This window comes from Macaca nemestrina, chromosome 1 (genome assembly GCF_043159975.1).
Source record: "Macaca nemestrina isolate mMacNem1 chromosome 1, mMacNem.hap1, whole genome shotgun sequence".
Classification (NCBI taxonomy): Eukaryota; Metazoa; Chordata; class Mammalia; order Primates; family Cercopithecidae; genus Macaca; species Macaca nemestrina.
Window position 1 is genome coordinate 179,526,687 of NC_092125.1, and position 16,310 is coordinate 179,542,996.

General features: G+C 42.3%; 1 protein-coding gene across 3 annotated transcripts in view; it reads right to left on the minus strand.

The window, feature by feature from the left end:
• LOC105495095 (transcription elongation factor A N-terminal and central domain containing 2) overlaps positions 1 to 16,310 on the minus strand; it is a 61,765-nt gene that overhangs the window by 28,386 nt on the left and 17,069 nt on the right. The gene's annotated exons all lie outside the window — the stretch shown is intronic.

Here is a 16,310-nt window from a genome sequence, read left to right on the forward strand (position 1 = left end):
AGAGGCATCATTGAACAAAGGGAAGCAGAAAAACATTTTTATTTGAGAAAATGGTCAAAACATTTAGAAAATTTCTCCAATTATGCCAACTGCATAGCCCAATATTGTTTGATTCCTTTATTCTCCACACATTTATTGAAGGCCTGTTTGCTCTAGATACTATGCTAGGCACTAGTCATGTAGGGCTTAAACAAGAAATTGTCCCTGCTTTAAAGGTTCTATGAAGAGAATCCTGGAGTTGAAAAATAAAACTTTGAAGGGAAGACAGGGTAAAATAATATTGAGTCTTTAACTTCTCCCTCTAACCAATTATTTATCAAAAATTTGTACCTAGCCTTTCTATGGACCTGGGAAAGGAGTACATCAATACTCATCACAAGGAGGAAGAGGAAGAGGAATGCAGAGCACTCATTAGAAATGTCTAAAGGTGCTTCCTAGCTAGCGGTGCTTAGGAAAGTGCATTCCAATACACATCACTTTAAAGCACAAAGCATCCCTGGGTACTTTCCTCTTCTGGGTGGAGTTCTCCTTATCCCTGAGATTATTCATTCAGCAAGCAACATTTTATGCTCTTAGTCACTGTAGTAGATGCTAAAAATAAAATGATAAATAAGACAGTACAGGATGTCAGACCTAGATCCAGAGCATTTAAACACTTTTTTTTTTTTAGATGGAGTTTTGCTCTGTCACCCAGGCCGGAGTGCAGTGGCCACCACGCCTGGCTAATTTTTGTAATTTTAGTAGAGACAGGGTTTTGCTATGTTGGTCAGGCTGGTCTCGAACTCCTGACCTCAGGTGATCCACCCACCTTGGCCTCCCAAAGTACTGGGATTACAGGCATGAGCCACCGAGCCTGGCCCATTTAAACACTTTTACCAGGCACTTACCTTATGTCTGGTGCTGAGGATACAGAGATGAGGAGGACACAGCCCCAGGAATTTAGCCTACATTTTACCTGCCAAAGTGTACAAAGAAGACACATGCACAGAAATATTCCTTCCAGTATTGTCTGTGATAGCGAAAAGCTAGGAATAACCTACAAGCTCATCATGAAGGGTCCTGTTTGTTAAATAAATTATAGTCCATTTAAACAATAACAACTTTGCAGCCATTAAAAACTAAAATAGGCTGGGCGAAGCAGCTCATGTCTGTAATCCCAGCACTTTGGGAGGCTGAGGTGGGTGAAACCCTGGAGGCCAGGAATTTGAGACCAGCCTGGCCAACATGGCGAAACCCTGTCTCTACTAAAAATACAAAAATTAGCTGGGCGAGGTGGTGAATGCCTGTAATTCCAGCTACTCAGGAGGCTGAGGCATGAAAATCGCTTGAACCTTGGAGGCAGAGGTTGCAGTGAGCCAAGATCGCACCACTGCACTCCAGCCTGGGTGACAGAGCAAGATTGTCTCAAAAAAAGAAAACAAAAAAACCAACAAAACACTAAACTAAAATAGCTCTACATGAAGTGACTGGAAAAATGATCAGTTTTTTTAGTCAAGTGAAAAAAGCAGGTCTCAGAGCACATACAATGTGAGCCAATGTTTATTTTTAAAACTACATATGTGTATACATATAAACAACATTTTTGTTTATATGCAAAGAAAAAAGTCTTAAAGAATTTACAATAAAATTATTAATGGTGGTCTCTTCTGAGTAGTGGGACTGTGTGTATCCATGCAGTTCAGCTCACAATCTAGTGGGCTGGCTCAACATGTCAACAAACCTAACAGCCTGGGCTGTGCTATAGTAGGGCAATATTCAGGTTTCTTCGGAATACAGATCCTTCCCTTCATAAGAGTCTCACCTTAACCTTTTCTCTCTCCAAGAAGGGCACTGCTGACCCAGCTTTATATATGAGAAACAATGCAGAAGTCCCTCACACAGAGAGTCCTTTGACTTGGTCGAATCCAGCGGTCCTTCTCCATCCTGACATTACTTGGCCTCTCTGTGGCATCTGACACTGGCTTTCTTCCTGAAATATTCTCTTGCACTGCTTTTGGAGACACCACCTGTTACTGGGTCTCTTCTTCGTTCTCTGTCTCCTCTGCTGGCTGCTGCTCCTTTGTCCAATCTTTCATTATCTGTGAACCCCAGTTAGGGCATTGTCCTTGGCCTCTTTTCTTTCTCCACTTGCCTTCCCTGAGTAATCTTGCCCACTCCTGTGGTCCAGCTACCTACAGGCAGATGACTCCCAACTATGTGTTCCTAGCCAAAGGTTCCCACTGAGCATGAGACCAAATATCCAGTCCCCTACTGGACATCTCCATCTGCTTATTCTGCAAACACCTCTAACTCAACATTTTTTGTCACAGAATGGTACCATCACCCACCCACCATTTTAGGATCCACTGTCTCTTTCAACCTTATGTTCATTCAGCCATTCCAAGTCATATAGATCTACTTCCTTAATTCTCCCTCTATCTTTTACTCTTCCTCCTCACCTACTCTTCACTCTTACTGCCCTGATTCAGGTTCGCAACACTTCTCCACAGGTCTACTGCATTACTTTACTAACCAAACTCTGTCTCCAGTCTGGCCCTCTCCAATTCATCCTCTCTACTGAAGGCAAAATGACCTTTTTCAAACACAATTTGATCATATCATACCCTTAATAAAAATCCTCCGATGGCTCTCCATTGCCCTCAAATTAATTTCTAACATAGCATGAAAGCTCTGGATGACCTGGAATCTCTTTGGCCTCACCTGTCACCATGTCGCCCTCCTTCCTCCCTCCCCTCACTTTCACCCCTCCCACCCTTTTGCCTCTGTGCACTATCTTCTAGCCATAGACAGCAGCTTGCATGTCCCTGTTTGGGGTCATGCTGGCTGGCCTGCTCCTACTTCTGTGCCTTATCTCATACCATGCCCTCTGCCTAGAATATTTAAATGTCCATCTTATCCTCAAAATTGTAAATGTGTTGAGGGCAGAACCTCTACCTTACTTCAAGTTCTATTCCCAGCCCTCAGCATAGTGCCTAGCACAGAAGAGACGATCTATAAATGTTTGCTGAATTGAATCAGTTAAATAAAAAACATTTACATTTGACTTTCAAATTGGTTTTGTACTAACATTTGAATATGGATAGAGGTGATTAGGAAAATCACACAACTGCAAACAAAATAATGAAACTACACTGTAAAGAAATGAATCCAAAGGTGCTGAGAAAAGGAAAAGTTTCTAATTCTTATCCACCGCTGAGAATTTTTCCTGCTTATCACTCCGGGCTTTGTATGAATTATCTCATTTAATTTTTATAACAATGACTTAAATACCGTTATTATATCTTTTTTTACAAATGAGAAACCTAAACTCAGTAAGGCACCTTGCCCAAGGTCTCACAGCTAATAAGTGTGGAAGCTAGGATTAGAACACAAGCAGCCTGACTCCACCTCCAGAGCCTGCACACTGAACCCCTAATACACTATACTTCTCTGTTATTAGGGACTGGCACACAGGAAGTCTTCAACAAGGCTCTATTAGATATATGAGATCTATGAGATACTGTTATTCACATTCTTGGTATTCCAAAATCAGAAGAGCACAGGCCCTGAGAGGTGGCCAAAGGACAGAAAGCTTCAACTCACAGGTCCAGACAGTAGAGTCACTGCTTTTGGCCTGCAGTGGGCAGTACATCCCTCAGATAATCCCATAAGAGCCATGCCCAAACTGGGACTGGTCAGGAGTCTTTTGCCAACACCAGCCAAACCAGCCCAGGAAGGGTAGGTAGGGCTGTAAAGGAGCCCAGTGGGGGATGCAAGACTTGCCAGCAAGAGGGAAGAATTTCCAAAGAAGACTAACAGCAAAAAGGCAATTCAGTCTGGGGCAAGAAAGAGAAGGAGTCTGGGAAACCCTCTACTAGACAAAAACAGAGCAGAATCATAAATTTCAGATCACAAAGGGAATTTCATGATAACATTAATAATGACAGGCTGGGCATGGTGGCATGCCTGTAATCCCAGCACTTTGTGGGGGCCAAGGCAGGAGGATTGCCTGAGTGCAGGAGTTTGAGATCAGCCTGGGCAACATAGTGAGACCCTATCTCTACAAAAAACTTTAAAAAATAAATAAATAAAAGAATTGACTGGGTGTGGTGGCACATGCCTGCAGTCCCAGCTACCTGAGAAGCTGAGGCAAGAGGATCGTGTGTGCCCAGGAGTTCGAGGCTGCAGTGAGCTATGATCATGCCATTGTACTCAGCCTGGGTGATAGAGTGAGACCCTGTCTCTAATAAAATTATAAAATAATCATAATGACAGCAATGACAGCTATTGTGCTAACCACTTTACATATATTAATTCATTTAATCCTCAGAACAACCCTATGAAGTAGGTGCTGTAGTTCCCCATTTTATAGGTAAAGATACCTGAGGTACTGAGAGGTGAGGTAACTTGCGAAAAACAACAAGAAGCCAGACCGGGTTTCATATATAAGCAGTCTGGCTCCAAAGCCCACGCTTTAACCCTCTACTATTCCCTCTGGTGATCAGATAGTCCTACATCCTCTGATTCAGATGAAAAAGATGAGGCTCCATGACCTTTCCCCAAGGTCACAAGTTGGCCAGTAGCTACATCAAGGAAGTTAATGATCTGCAAAAAGTCATTATTTGCTCCATGAAGTTTATGTTTTAAAGTAAGCAGTGCCACTGGCTGGTCTTATGACCCAGGTCAAGTTCCCGGGGTTTAAGGTTAGGGGATTTCTGCATCCCAGCACACTGTTAAGACAAATTCCCTGCAGGAAGCAGTCTTTTGCTCATTTACCAAATATTAACAAATACTCACAGACATTGGGATAGAATGTTGAGCAAGACAAGACCCGGAAAATCCAGACTAACCTGTATTCAAGGAGCTCTAGGAAAGTCAGGGGACAACACCTAAACAAACAAATGCACACAAAAAGGTGTTACAAGGGTCCTAAGATAGTATTGAAGGGGGAACCCCAAGGAGGGCCAAAAGGGCAGAGGAGTCAATTCAGCTGGTAAAGGGGTCAGGGAACATCATGAAAGAGGCAATGCTTATCCTGGTCTTAATAATAACTCAGCCAGGCGCAGTGGCTCACGCCTGTAATCCCAACACTTACTAGGAGGCTGAGGTGGGGAGATCACATGAGGCCAGGAGTTCGAGAACAGCCTGGCCAACACGGTGAAACCCCATCTCTATTAAAAATACAAAAATTAGCCAGGCATGGTGGTGCACGCCTGTAATCCCAGCTACTTGGGAGGTTGAGGCATGGGAATCGCCTGAACCCAGGAGTCAGAGGTTTCAGTGTGCCAAGATCGCACCACCGGACTCCAGCCTGTCTGACAGAGTGAGACTGTCTCAAAAAAAAAAAAAAAAAAAGAAAGAAAGAAAATTGGAGACCCCTGGTAATGAGCATCTCTCCATAGTCTCTGCATCATCTCACTCAGGAACCTTCTTGCAGAGCCCTGAGAATGAAAAGCATCACACTCAGACAATGCTAATTTAGTTGGTGACTAAACTCCCAGTTCAAAGGCAACAAGGGCTGGATGTGCTGGCGCTGCTGTCAGATTTTTTGAAGGGCTTTTGCAAAACAAAAAATAATAATAATGATGATAACTCAAGGGGACAGGAATAACACAAGAAGTAGAGTGAACAAGAGCACAGAAGCCTGAAACGCATAACATAATTTGAGGAGTATAGTAGACACAACAATGGTCCCCAATAATGACTATGCCCTAATCCTCAGAACCTGTGACTATGTTACCTTACATGGCAAAAGAGACTCTATAGATGTGATTAAGGTTAAGTACCCTGAGATGGAGAGATTAGCCTGGCTTTTCCAGGTGGGCCCAATCTAGTCACAGGAGTCCTTAAAAGTGAAGAAAAGGCAGAAAGATGGGTCAGAGATCAGATGTGAGAAGAATTCAACCGACCATTGCAAGTTTTGAAGATGGAGGAAGATCACAAGCCAAGGAATGCAGGCGGCCTCTAGAAACTAGAAAAGGCAACTAGTCTAGGAAACGGATTGTCCCCTAGAGCCTCCAGAAAGGAATAAAGTCCTACCATCATTTTGATTTTAGCCTTTTATTCATTTTTAGGTTTCAGGAGATGGCATAACACGGTATAAGAATATTTTAGCAGGGAGTGGTAGCTCACGCCTGTAATCCCTGCACTTTGGGAGGCCGAGGCAGGCGGATCACGAGGTCAGGAGATCGAGACCATCCTGGTTAACACGGTGAAACCCCGTCTCTACTAAAATACAAAAAATTAGCCGGGCACGGTGGCAGGCACCTGTAGTCCCAGCTACTCGGGAGGCTGAGGCAGGAGAATGGCGTGAACCCTGGAGGCGGAGCTTGCAGTGAGCCGAGATCGCGCCTCCAGCCTGGGCGACAGAGTGAAGACTCCGCCTCAAAAAAAAAAAAAAAAAAAAAAAAAAAGAATATTTTAGCTTTGTCATTTATTATTTGGTTGCCTAACCTGGGAGAAAGTTATTTTAAACTCTCCAAGCCTCAGTGTTTCCATTTGTAAAATGGAAAAAAATTATCCTTACTTTCCAGAGCTGTTATATAGATCAAACAAGGTCATAGATGTGAAAGTACTTTGTAAGAAGAGGGGTTTTGTTGTTGTTGTTAAACAATCATAAACAAAAATACAGCATCTCTGAAATCAGATATGATTGACAAAACTTTTCCCAGAATATTCATATATACAGTATTGCAAAAATGGAGCATGCCTGCTCACCAGCTTAAGAGTACAAGGCCTAACTCCACTGCCTGATCAGCTCTTTACTCGATACCCCATGCTCTTTGGTTTCCTTGATAATAAAGGTATCCACTCACAGAGGCCTTATCACTGCCAGCTCCAAAGGCTTTTTGGTAGTTGGCCCTCAACTTCCCAGACCACTTGAGGACACCGAGGCCACTCATTTCCCCTGCCTCTAAGAACAGTCTTTGGTCTCCATGTCCATGTACTGCCCTGGCTCTCTTCCTGTCTAACCACACTTCCTTAGTCTCTTTATCTGGCTCCTCTTCTTCCTCCCACTTCCCCAGCATAGATTTTCTCCCAGGTTCAGTCCTTCAGCCCCTTCATCTTTCCCTTTACTTAGAGAATTCATCTACTAAGGTGATTGTAAGCAAACACTTCCTGGCAGATGACTTCCAAATAAGTATTTCCAGTCTAAATTTTGCATCTGAGCTTGAATCCCACATCTCCAACCGCCTGGTGGACATTTCCACTTAATGGGCTTATGTGAGAACAAAACTCTAGGGACTCTGACTCAAATGGAAATACTGAGAGAAAACTCCCATTTGAGGTATACAAGAAAAGGCACTAAATTCTGATTTAAAAGAGTTAAATTCAAGCAGATGGCAGAATCCATAGAGCCAGTCCAATAAAATAAAGGGACATATGGCTGGGGTCCAGGGCACAATGGCAGTCTGCAAACCAGGAAGGAACACTGCCCCAGGAGACCTGGGTTCTCATTACCTCTCTGGTGCTAACTCATAAGGTGGCCCTCGATAAGTTACTTCATCTCTCTGGGTCTCAGTTTCCCTGTTTATAAACTGAAGTAGGTAAATGGATTTAAACAGTTATGACACTGACATTTACAAAGCTCATAGAAATATATAAGAAAAATTATAAGATCTCAGCAGTAAATGTACAAAGAACACGAAAAGTTTACAAAAAAAAGAAAAAGTGCCAAAAAAATGTATGGAAAACAATTCATTCTATGCGGCACATGAAAACAAGATGCTATTTTTACCTCTTAAATTTGTAAGATTTAAGAAAATGGTAGGAATGTAAATTGGAAAAACCTTTCTAGAAATCTAAGATTCAAAAATGGATCAGAATAGGAGATGCATATCCAAGAGGTATCTGAATTAAGGCCTCAGTTAAGCTGGAGACATGGACAAGCTCTCTGGCTAAATGCTCTAAAAAAGCAGCAAAAGACTAAGGGCTGAGCTTTATGGAAAAGCACCCTGTTAGGGGAGAGAGAACAAGGGCTGAAGAAACACAGAAAGGAAAGAAACAAGGACACAGAAGGCAAGAAGAGCAATAGAGAAAACTTGTTCAACTTTGTCATTTTCACTCATTTGAGGACTATATCCTGAGCTCCTGCTGTATGCCACTAATGCTTGAAATACACTGGTAAATAAAATGTAACTTCTGCTGGCACAGAGTTACTGTCTAGCAAATAAAAAAAATAAAGAAGTAAATAATTAAATAGGTGATTACAAACTGAGATAAGAGCTATGAAGGTAACAAACAGTTTAAAAATAGATACAGAACTGGCAACCAGTTCAGTGTCATTTATGTCAACAGAAAGGGAGTATCAATGGTCTCAAATTCACAGTCTGGGAAGATGAGAACTCAGACAAGACCATTGGATTTGGATAGAATGAAATTACTTGTGTCCTGAGAGAATAGTGGTTGCGCGAGAAGCCAGCTTGGAACGCTGTTCCCAAAGGATTGGGCAGGCCAGAAATGGGAGCTGCGAGTAGCCAACATTTTTAAAGGAATCTGGTTATAAAAAGAAGGGAAATAAGGTGTTTGGAAAAGGTGGCAAAGACAATTAAAGGGGAAGATTTGCGCTTGTCTGAAAGCAGCAAGAGTGAGCCAGTGGAGAGGATAAGGGTGGCAACATAGCGAGAGGCATCATCGGGGCATCCCCATTTTCCCTCACCTCCACGGTCAATTCCTTAAATCCAGCCTGTTCTCCCTGATAAGATTTCTCTAAGGAGCTATTTCATTTCTCCATTCTCTCAGTCCTCCAAGCCTTCATCATGTCTCACCTCAACGTTTACAGCCATACCTTATCCTCATGGCTCGCTTCCTCACTTCCTTCAAGTTTCTGCTCAAATGTCATCTCTCAATGAGGCCTACTCCCACCCACACCATCCACATTCCCCATCCCCCCAACTTGTTGACTTTTTCTCTTGCACAGCACTTTTCATCTTCTAACATAACTACACAATTTGTTTATTATGTTTATTCTTTATTGCATGTCTCCTCACTGAGCTTCACAAGGGTAGAGATTTTTGTCTTGTTTTGATCGCATGTATCCAGAACACTGCCTGGCACATGAATGAATACCTGAATGATCCCCTATCTGATATCCTGATTTCTACCTGATCTTTCTCTATTAACACCCTTTTCCTATGCATTTTTCCCTTGGTCACCAGAAACACTCATCATGTCATCCTATAGTTAACATTAAATGGTTCCAGTAACAGCTGTTTCTCAAGCTCATAGATTGCTAAGAAGATACCCACCTTCACTGCAGTGCTATTCACAATAGCAAAGACATGGAATCAATTGAAATGCCCATCAATGACAGACTGGATAAAGAAAATGTGGTACCGATACACCATGGAATACTATGTAGGCATAAAAAAGCACAAGATCATATCCTTTATGGGAACATGGATGGAGCTGAAGACCATTATCCTAAACAAACTTAACGCAGGAACAGAAAACCAAATACTGCATGTTTCACTTATAAGTGGGAGCTAAATGATAACTCATGAACACAAAAAAAGGAACAGACACTGAGGCACTGAGGTCTACTTGAGGGTGAAGTGTGGGAGAAGGGTAACGAGCAGAAAACATAACTATCGGGTACTAGGTTTAATACCTGGGTAACAAAATAATATATACAACAAGCCCCCATGACATGGGGAGTTTACCTATATAACAAACCTTCACATGTACCCCCAAACCTAAAATGAAAGTTAAAAAAACAAACAAAAAAATACTCATAAAATAAAATTTTTTGTTGTTGTTGTTTTTGTTTTTGTTTTTGAGACAAAGTCTTGCTCTGTCGCCCAAGCTGGAGTGCGGTGGCATGATAGTTCACTGCAACCTCTGCCTCCCGGGTTCTCCTGCCTCTGCCTCTCGGGTTCTCCTGCCTCAGCTTCCAGGGTTCTCCTGCCTCAGCGTCTCGAGTAGCTAGGACTACAGGCATGCACCACCACACTCAGCTAATTTTTATATTTTTAGTAAAGACGAAGTTTCACCATGTTGGCCAGGCTGGTCCCAAACTCCTGGCCTCAAGTGATCCACTTGCCTCGGTCTCTCAAAGTGCTGGGATTAGAGGCGTGAGCCACTGCGCCCAGTCAAACAGGTTTCTTTATTGTAGGATTTCATCTAGCCTATTAAATGAGAAAGTATACTGAAAACCTCTAAGGGAGAGGAAACAGTGATGCGGCATTTTCCAAGCTTTATTTGAACCCAGGACACTTTCTTCAAATAACATCTCACTGGACCAGAGTTCTAAGAAATCCACACTTGAAAACAATGACATCTGGGAAAAGTCCATACCCTAATGGCTAGCTTTTAAGTTTCTTTATAATCAGGCCCAATTGCTATCCACCCTTGCCCATTCCAGCCATTACATTGTAGCATGTTGTTTTCAGGATTTTCAAGCTTCCATTCCTTTACTCATGTCTCTGCCTGCAATGAGCCAGATCTCATTTTGACCTAGCAAAATCCCATCACTTCTATAAAAATCCTTCTCCACTTGCCTAGGCAGATATTCACTGTCTCCCCCGTATTCCCACAGACCTTTGTACATCCCTTGATTTTAGCATTTTCACGTCAATCATTATTATACACCTGAATGCCTATTTTTCCAGAGAATGTGGGCGCCTTACAAACATGAACCATGCATTATTCTGTAGCACACAGCATAAGGCATAGGACAAGGAAGGTGCTCAGTATGTGTTGAATGAATGAATGAATATAGATTCTATAAAACACAGATCAAATGATGATCCAAGGCTCTTGCTAATCCTCATCTTGGTTATCAATCTTAACAATTTAAGGGGCTCACCCTGTTATTATTCTCCTACATTAACTTCTCTCACTCTACAGAATCTTTGCCATTAGCATTCAACATGTTAGGATCATTTTCCATCTTAAAAAACAGAACTTTCTTCAATCCCACATTCCCTTTCTGATATTGTCACCTCTCTTTTCTTTTAATACCAAACTTCTTGAAAGAGTTGTCTATTTTGTTTCATTTTCATACATCTTCTTCACTCCTCAAGCTTCTGCCCCTAACCTTACTTCTGAAATGGTCCTAAGCAAGATCATTAATGACTTCATTTTGCAAAATCTAATGTTCAATTTTTAGATGTAGCTTATTCGGCACTTTGACAAGAATGGACAAAGCTAACCAATCCCCTCCTAGAAACACTCTTTCCTTTGCAATCTATGACAGCATTCTTTTGTTTTCTTTCTGTTGCTCTGGTCGTACCTTCTCAGTTTCTTCTGTAAGTCCTTAAATACTGGTGTGCTTCTGGATTTTAAACTCAGCTCTTGGGTCTTCTTAACTTATATACTCATCCTAGGCAAGCTTATGTACTATTTTGGTTTTTGTTTCTTTTTTTGAGACAGAGTCTCGCTCTGTCACCCAGGTTGGAGTGCAGTAGAGCGATCTCAGCTCACTGCAAGCTCCGTCTCCCGGGTTCATGCCATTCTCCTGCCTCAGCCTCCCAAGTAGCTGGAACTACAAGCGCCTGCCACCATGCCCGGCTAATTTTTTATATTTTTAGTAGAGACAGGGTTTCACCATGTTAGCCAGGATGGTCTTGATCTCCTGACCTCGTGATCCACCTGCGTCAGCCTCCCAAAGTGCTGGGATTACAGGCGTGAGCCACTGCGTGCAGCAGCTTATCTACTATTATCACACCATTTCCCAGGTCTATGCTGATAATGACTCCCCAGTGTATAGTTACAACCTTTCCTTAGCTTCACTCTTGTATTTCTAGCATTCTGTTGGACATTCCTTTTGGGATGTTCCACAGAATAAGTCTAAAATGGAACTTATTATTCCCTCCACCTCCAAACCTGCTGTTTCTTATCTTAATGAGTGGTACTGCCATCCACCTACTTGTCCATATCAGAAACCTAGCCCTCAGCCTTCACTGCTTCATCTTCATTCCCAACATCCAATCAATCTACAAGTCCTTTGGATTTACCACATGTATGTCTCTTGACTCCAACTACAATTTCTTCATCTCCATGATTACTACTCCATCCAGGCCACTCTCATTTCTTATGCAGATGTTTTAGGAGCTTCCTAACTGAGCTTCCTGCCTCTAGGTTTGCTTGTGTCCAACACTTTTCCCACATGGCAACCAGATAGATTTTTCTAAACTGAATATGTCATTCCTCCATTCAAAACTCTTCAGTAATAATTCTACTATCTTTAAGATAAAGACCAAACTCTCAAGTTTTATGGCAGACTAAAGCTACTCTTTCACTGCAGTATTACTAGATCCTGGATAAAAGCCACCTAACCCCAACAAAAAAGTTAGCAGAGGCTAGAAGGGTGCACTCAGGGAGTGGTAGGGTTATCCTAAGGGCTGATATCAGTAGCAATGCTGCTGAAATACTTAGCTTTGGGCCAGCAGTGATGAGGGGAGCTAATCCTCGGCACTCTCATACTGAGGTGAGATCCTTAAGAGGTGTGCTAAAGTATTCCAGGTCAGAGATGGCCTCTGACTGTTGCCAGAAACAAAAGAAGTTAATCCCCTTTGGAGGGAAGCTTCTCAATTTAGACCCACAGAATTCCTACAGATAGAAATACAGGCTGGGCACAGTGGCTCATGCCAGTCATCCCAGCATTCCGGGAGTCCAAGGCAGGAGGATCACTTGGGTACGAGAGTTCAAGACTAGCCTGGGCGAGACCCCTTCTCTATAAAACATTTAAAAAATGATCCAGGCATGGTGGCATCTACCTGTAGTCCCAGCTACTCGGAAGTTTGAGGCAGGAGGATCCCTTGAACCCAGGAGTTCAAGGCTGCAGTGAGCCATGATTGCACCACTGCACTCCGGCTTGGGAGACAGAGTAAGACCCTGTCTCAAAAAAAAAAAAAATAATAAAGTTAAAAGAAAAATAGAAATACAATAATGAGTTTGCAATTAAAAATCAACAAGCACATGGGAAGGCAAGTACCATCAGTCAGCAGAAACAATAAACAACAGATTTAAATCCCCAAGAACCATAAATATTAGAATAGTCAGATGAATACAGAAGAGCTAGATATTAAATGTTTAAGAAATAAAAGGCACAATCACAAGAATGCACCAAAAAAAATTTATAGAAAACATTTTGGGGCTGGGTGCAGTGGCTCACACCTGTAATCTCAGCACTTTGGGAAGCCAAGGCCAGTGGCTCATGCCTGTAATCCCAGCACTTTGGGAGGCTGAGGCAGGCAGATCATGAGGTCAAGAGATCGAGACCATCCTGGCCAACATGGTGAAACCCCTTCTCTACTAAAAATACAAAAATTAGCTGGGTATGGTGGTGCGTGCCTGTAGTCCCAGCTACTAGGGAGGCTGAGGCAGGAGAATCACTTGAACCCAGGAGGCAGAGGTTGCAGTGAGCCGAGATCACACCACTGCACTAGCCTGGCAACAGAGCAAGATTCTGTCTCAAAAAAAAAAAAAAAAAAAAAAAAATTGGGGATAAAACAAATTTGTAAAAATGAAACACAGTTTTTGAAATAAAGACCTTAATAAATGGGCTAAATAGCAGATTAGAGTCAGCTGAAGAGAGAATAAGTGACTTGGAAGATATGTATCTGAAGATATTACCCCAGAATGCTGAGTCAGACAGAGATAAAAAATAGATAAATTAAAGGGTATGAAGAATAGAAGACCTAACATGCTTCTAATTATAGAATCTCAGAAGGAGGGAACAGAAATAATGAAAGAGAGTAACTTTTGAAGAAATAATGGTTGTTGCCAGGCATAGTGGCTTACACATGTAATCCCAGCACTTTGGGAGGCTGAGAAGACTGCTTGAGCCCAGGAGTTTGAGACCACCCTGGGCAACTTAGCGAGACCCTATCTCTACAAAAAATACAAACATTAGCTGCATGTGGTGGTGCATACCTGCAGTCCTAGCTACCTGGGGGGCTGAGGCGGGAGGATCACTTGAGCCTGGGAGTTCAAGGCTGCAGTGAGCTGTGATTATGCCACTGCACTCTAGCCTAGGTGACACAGAAAGACCTTGTCTTAAAAAAAATTTTTTTTTTTTTAATTAAAAAAAAAAAAGATAATGGCTGTAAATTTTCAACAATGAACATGAATCTGCAGGTCCAGGAAGTATAATGTATCTAAGATAAATGAAAAGAAATACAGGCTATGGTAGCCAGTCTACAAGTTAGGTTTCAGTGATTATCACCTCCTGGTATTTATACCCTTATGTTGCCTTCCAAACTGTATCAGGGTTGGTCTGTGTGACCAATAGCATATGACAAAACTGATGATATATCACTTCTGAGATCAGGTTATAAAAGACACTGTGGCTTCCATCTTGGTTGTTCTCTTGCTTTCTTGTTCTTTCCTGGATCACTTGCTCTGGGGAAAGCCAGCTGCCATGTCACAAGCAGCTCCAAGGAGAGGCCCACATGATGAGAAACTGAGGCCTCCTGCCAGCAATCCTGTGAGCCATTTTGGAAGCAGATCCTTAAGCCCTGGTCAAGCCTTCAGATGACTGCAACCCCAGCCAGCAGCTTCACTGCAACCTCATAAGAGACCCTGTGCCAGAACCAACCAGATAAGCTGCTCCTGGATTCTCAACTTAAAAAAATTGTGTGAAATAATAAATATTGTCTTCAGCAGCTAAATTTTAGAGTAATTTTTACACAGTGATAGATAACTAATACATATGCCAAGACCAAACAGTTCTGAATGGCTTACAAAGAACCTTCTCCATCTGGTCCAGAATGTCTCTCCAGTCTCATTTCTTGCCATGCTCTCTAAAGCACATTACATTTCTTTTTTTTTTTTTTTTTTTTTTGAGACGGAGTCTCGCTCTGTCACCCAGGCTGGAGTGCAGTGGCCGGATCTCAGCTCACTGCAAGCTCCACCTCCCGGGTTCACACCATTCTCCTGCCTCAGCCTCCCGAGTAGCTGGGACTACAGGCGCCTGCCACCTCGCCCGGCTAAGTTTTTGTATTTTTAGTAGAGACGGGGTTTCACTGTGTTACCCAGGATGGTCTCGATCTCCTGACCTCGTGATCCGCCCGTCTCGGCCTCCCAAAGTGCTGGGATTACAGGCTTGAGCCACCGCGCCCGGCCTAAAGCACATTACATTTCTAACACACCAAACTACTTTTAGTTTCTGGAATGCACCATGTTCTCTCCCACCTCCACCTTCTATATAGCTCACGTGATGTACCCTGGCCTGACACATTTCTTCAACACCTTCTGCCCTACTCCTAACACATATAGTCATTTTGCTAACTTCTCCCCATCATCAGAGCACTCATCACATTGTATGATAAAGTCTTGTTAAACTGTGTTTCTATTAGACTTCAGGCTCCAAAAAGGCAGGACAATATCTGTTTCCTTCATTATTATGCCTATATAGTTCCCAACACAGAAAAGGTACTCAGTAAATATTTGTCCCTTATAACCCACAGGATAGGAACAGGCAGAAAGACTAAAGGTTGAAGAAATGTAAACACTCTCAGGCAGTGATCCAAATGAAATCTTCAGCATAGCAACCGATGTAACTATAAAGAAACCAAGAAACTCCTATATTCCATACAACCTCAGGTTTAGGGGAGGCTTGGGATAGAGTCAAAACTCAAAGTTGGATGGTTTCCAGGTCCTCTTAAGTCAAGCCCTGTTGTGGTTTCGTTATGATCCTTGAAATGAAATCTCCAAACATCAGAAATACCCATTCTTGAAAGCATACTCACAATTATACTCAAACACCAAATAGAAATTATTTTTTTAATTATAATCTTCAAATCTTCAAATCCAGCCTATTTAAGTTATGATCATATACAGTATTTGTGGAATGTGCTTAACTATATACATATATATGTACACATATACATGTCATAAAATATTAATCACTAGTACCCTCTACTGGTGGAAATACTTTATCTGCTCATATGAATGGTCTTATTGCCCCCTAGTGATTATAACCTATAAAGACAAAATCCAGCAGCAGATGGGAGAACCTCCTTGGCTACAATAGTAGGGTTTTATATTCTTAAAGCATCTGATTTTCTCAGATTCTGGTTTATATTACAGAGGTACAGCTCTAAGACTCTTGGGGGGCCCTCTGGGGATTTTGCACAGCTCTTCCCAGCTGTTAGTGCCAGTTCTGAAGCTGCTCTCTCTTCTGCTTCTCATGAACAAGAGGTCAAGGGGAGGCAGACAAGGCAACGGCTGCCCTAGTGAGGGCAAGAACAGCAGCTGTGAATGACTGTCCTGGACTCCCTGGGGAGCTGGGAGCAGCTTGAGTAACACATGTTGGCACTTCCTTGCATATTATTCACAGTTGTGTACTGTACTAAAATGGCAATTCAACATGGTCCCCGACTTAC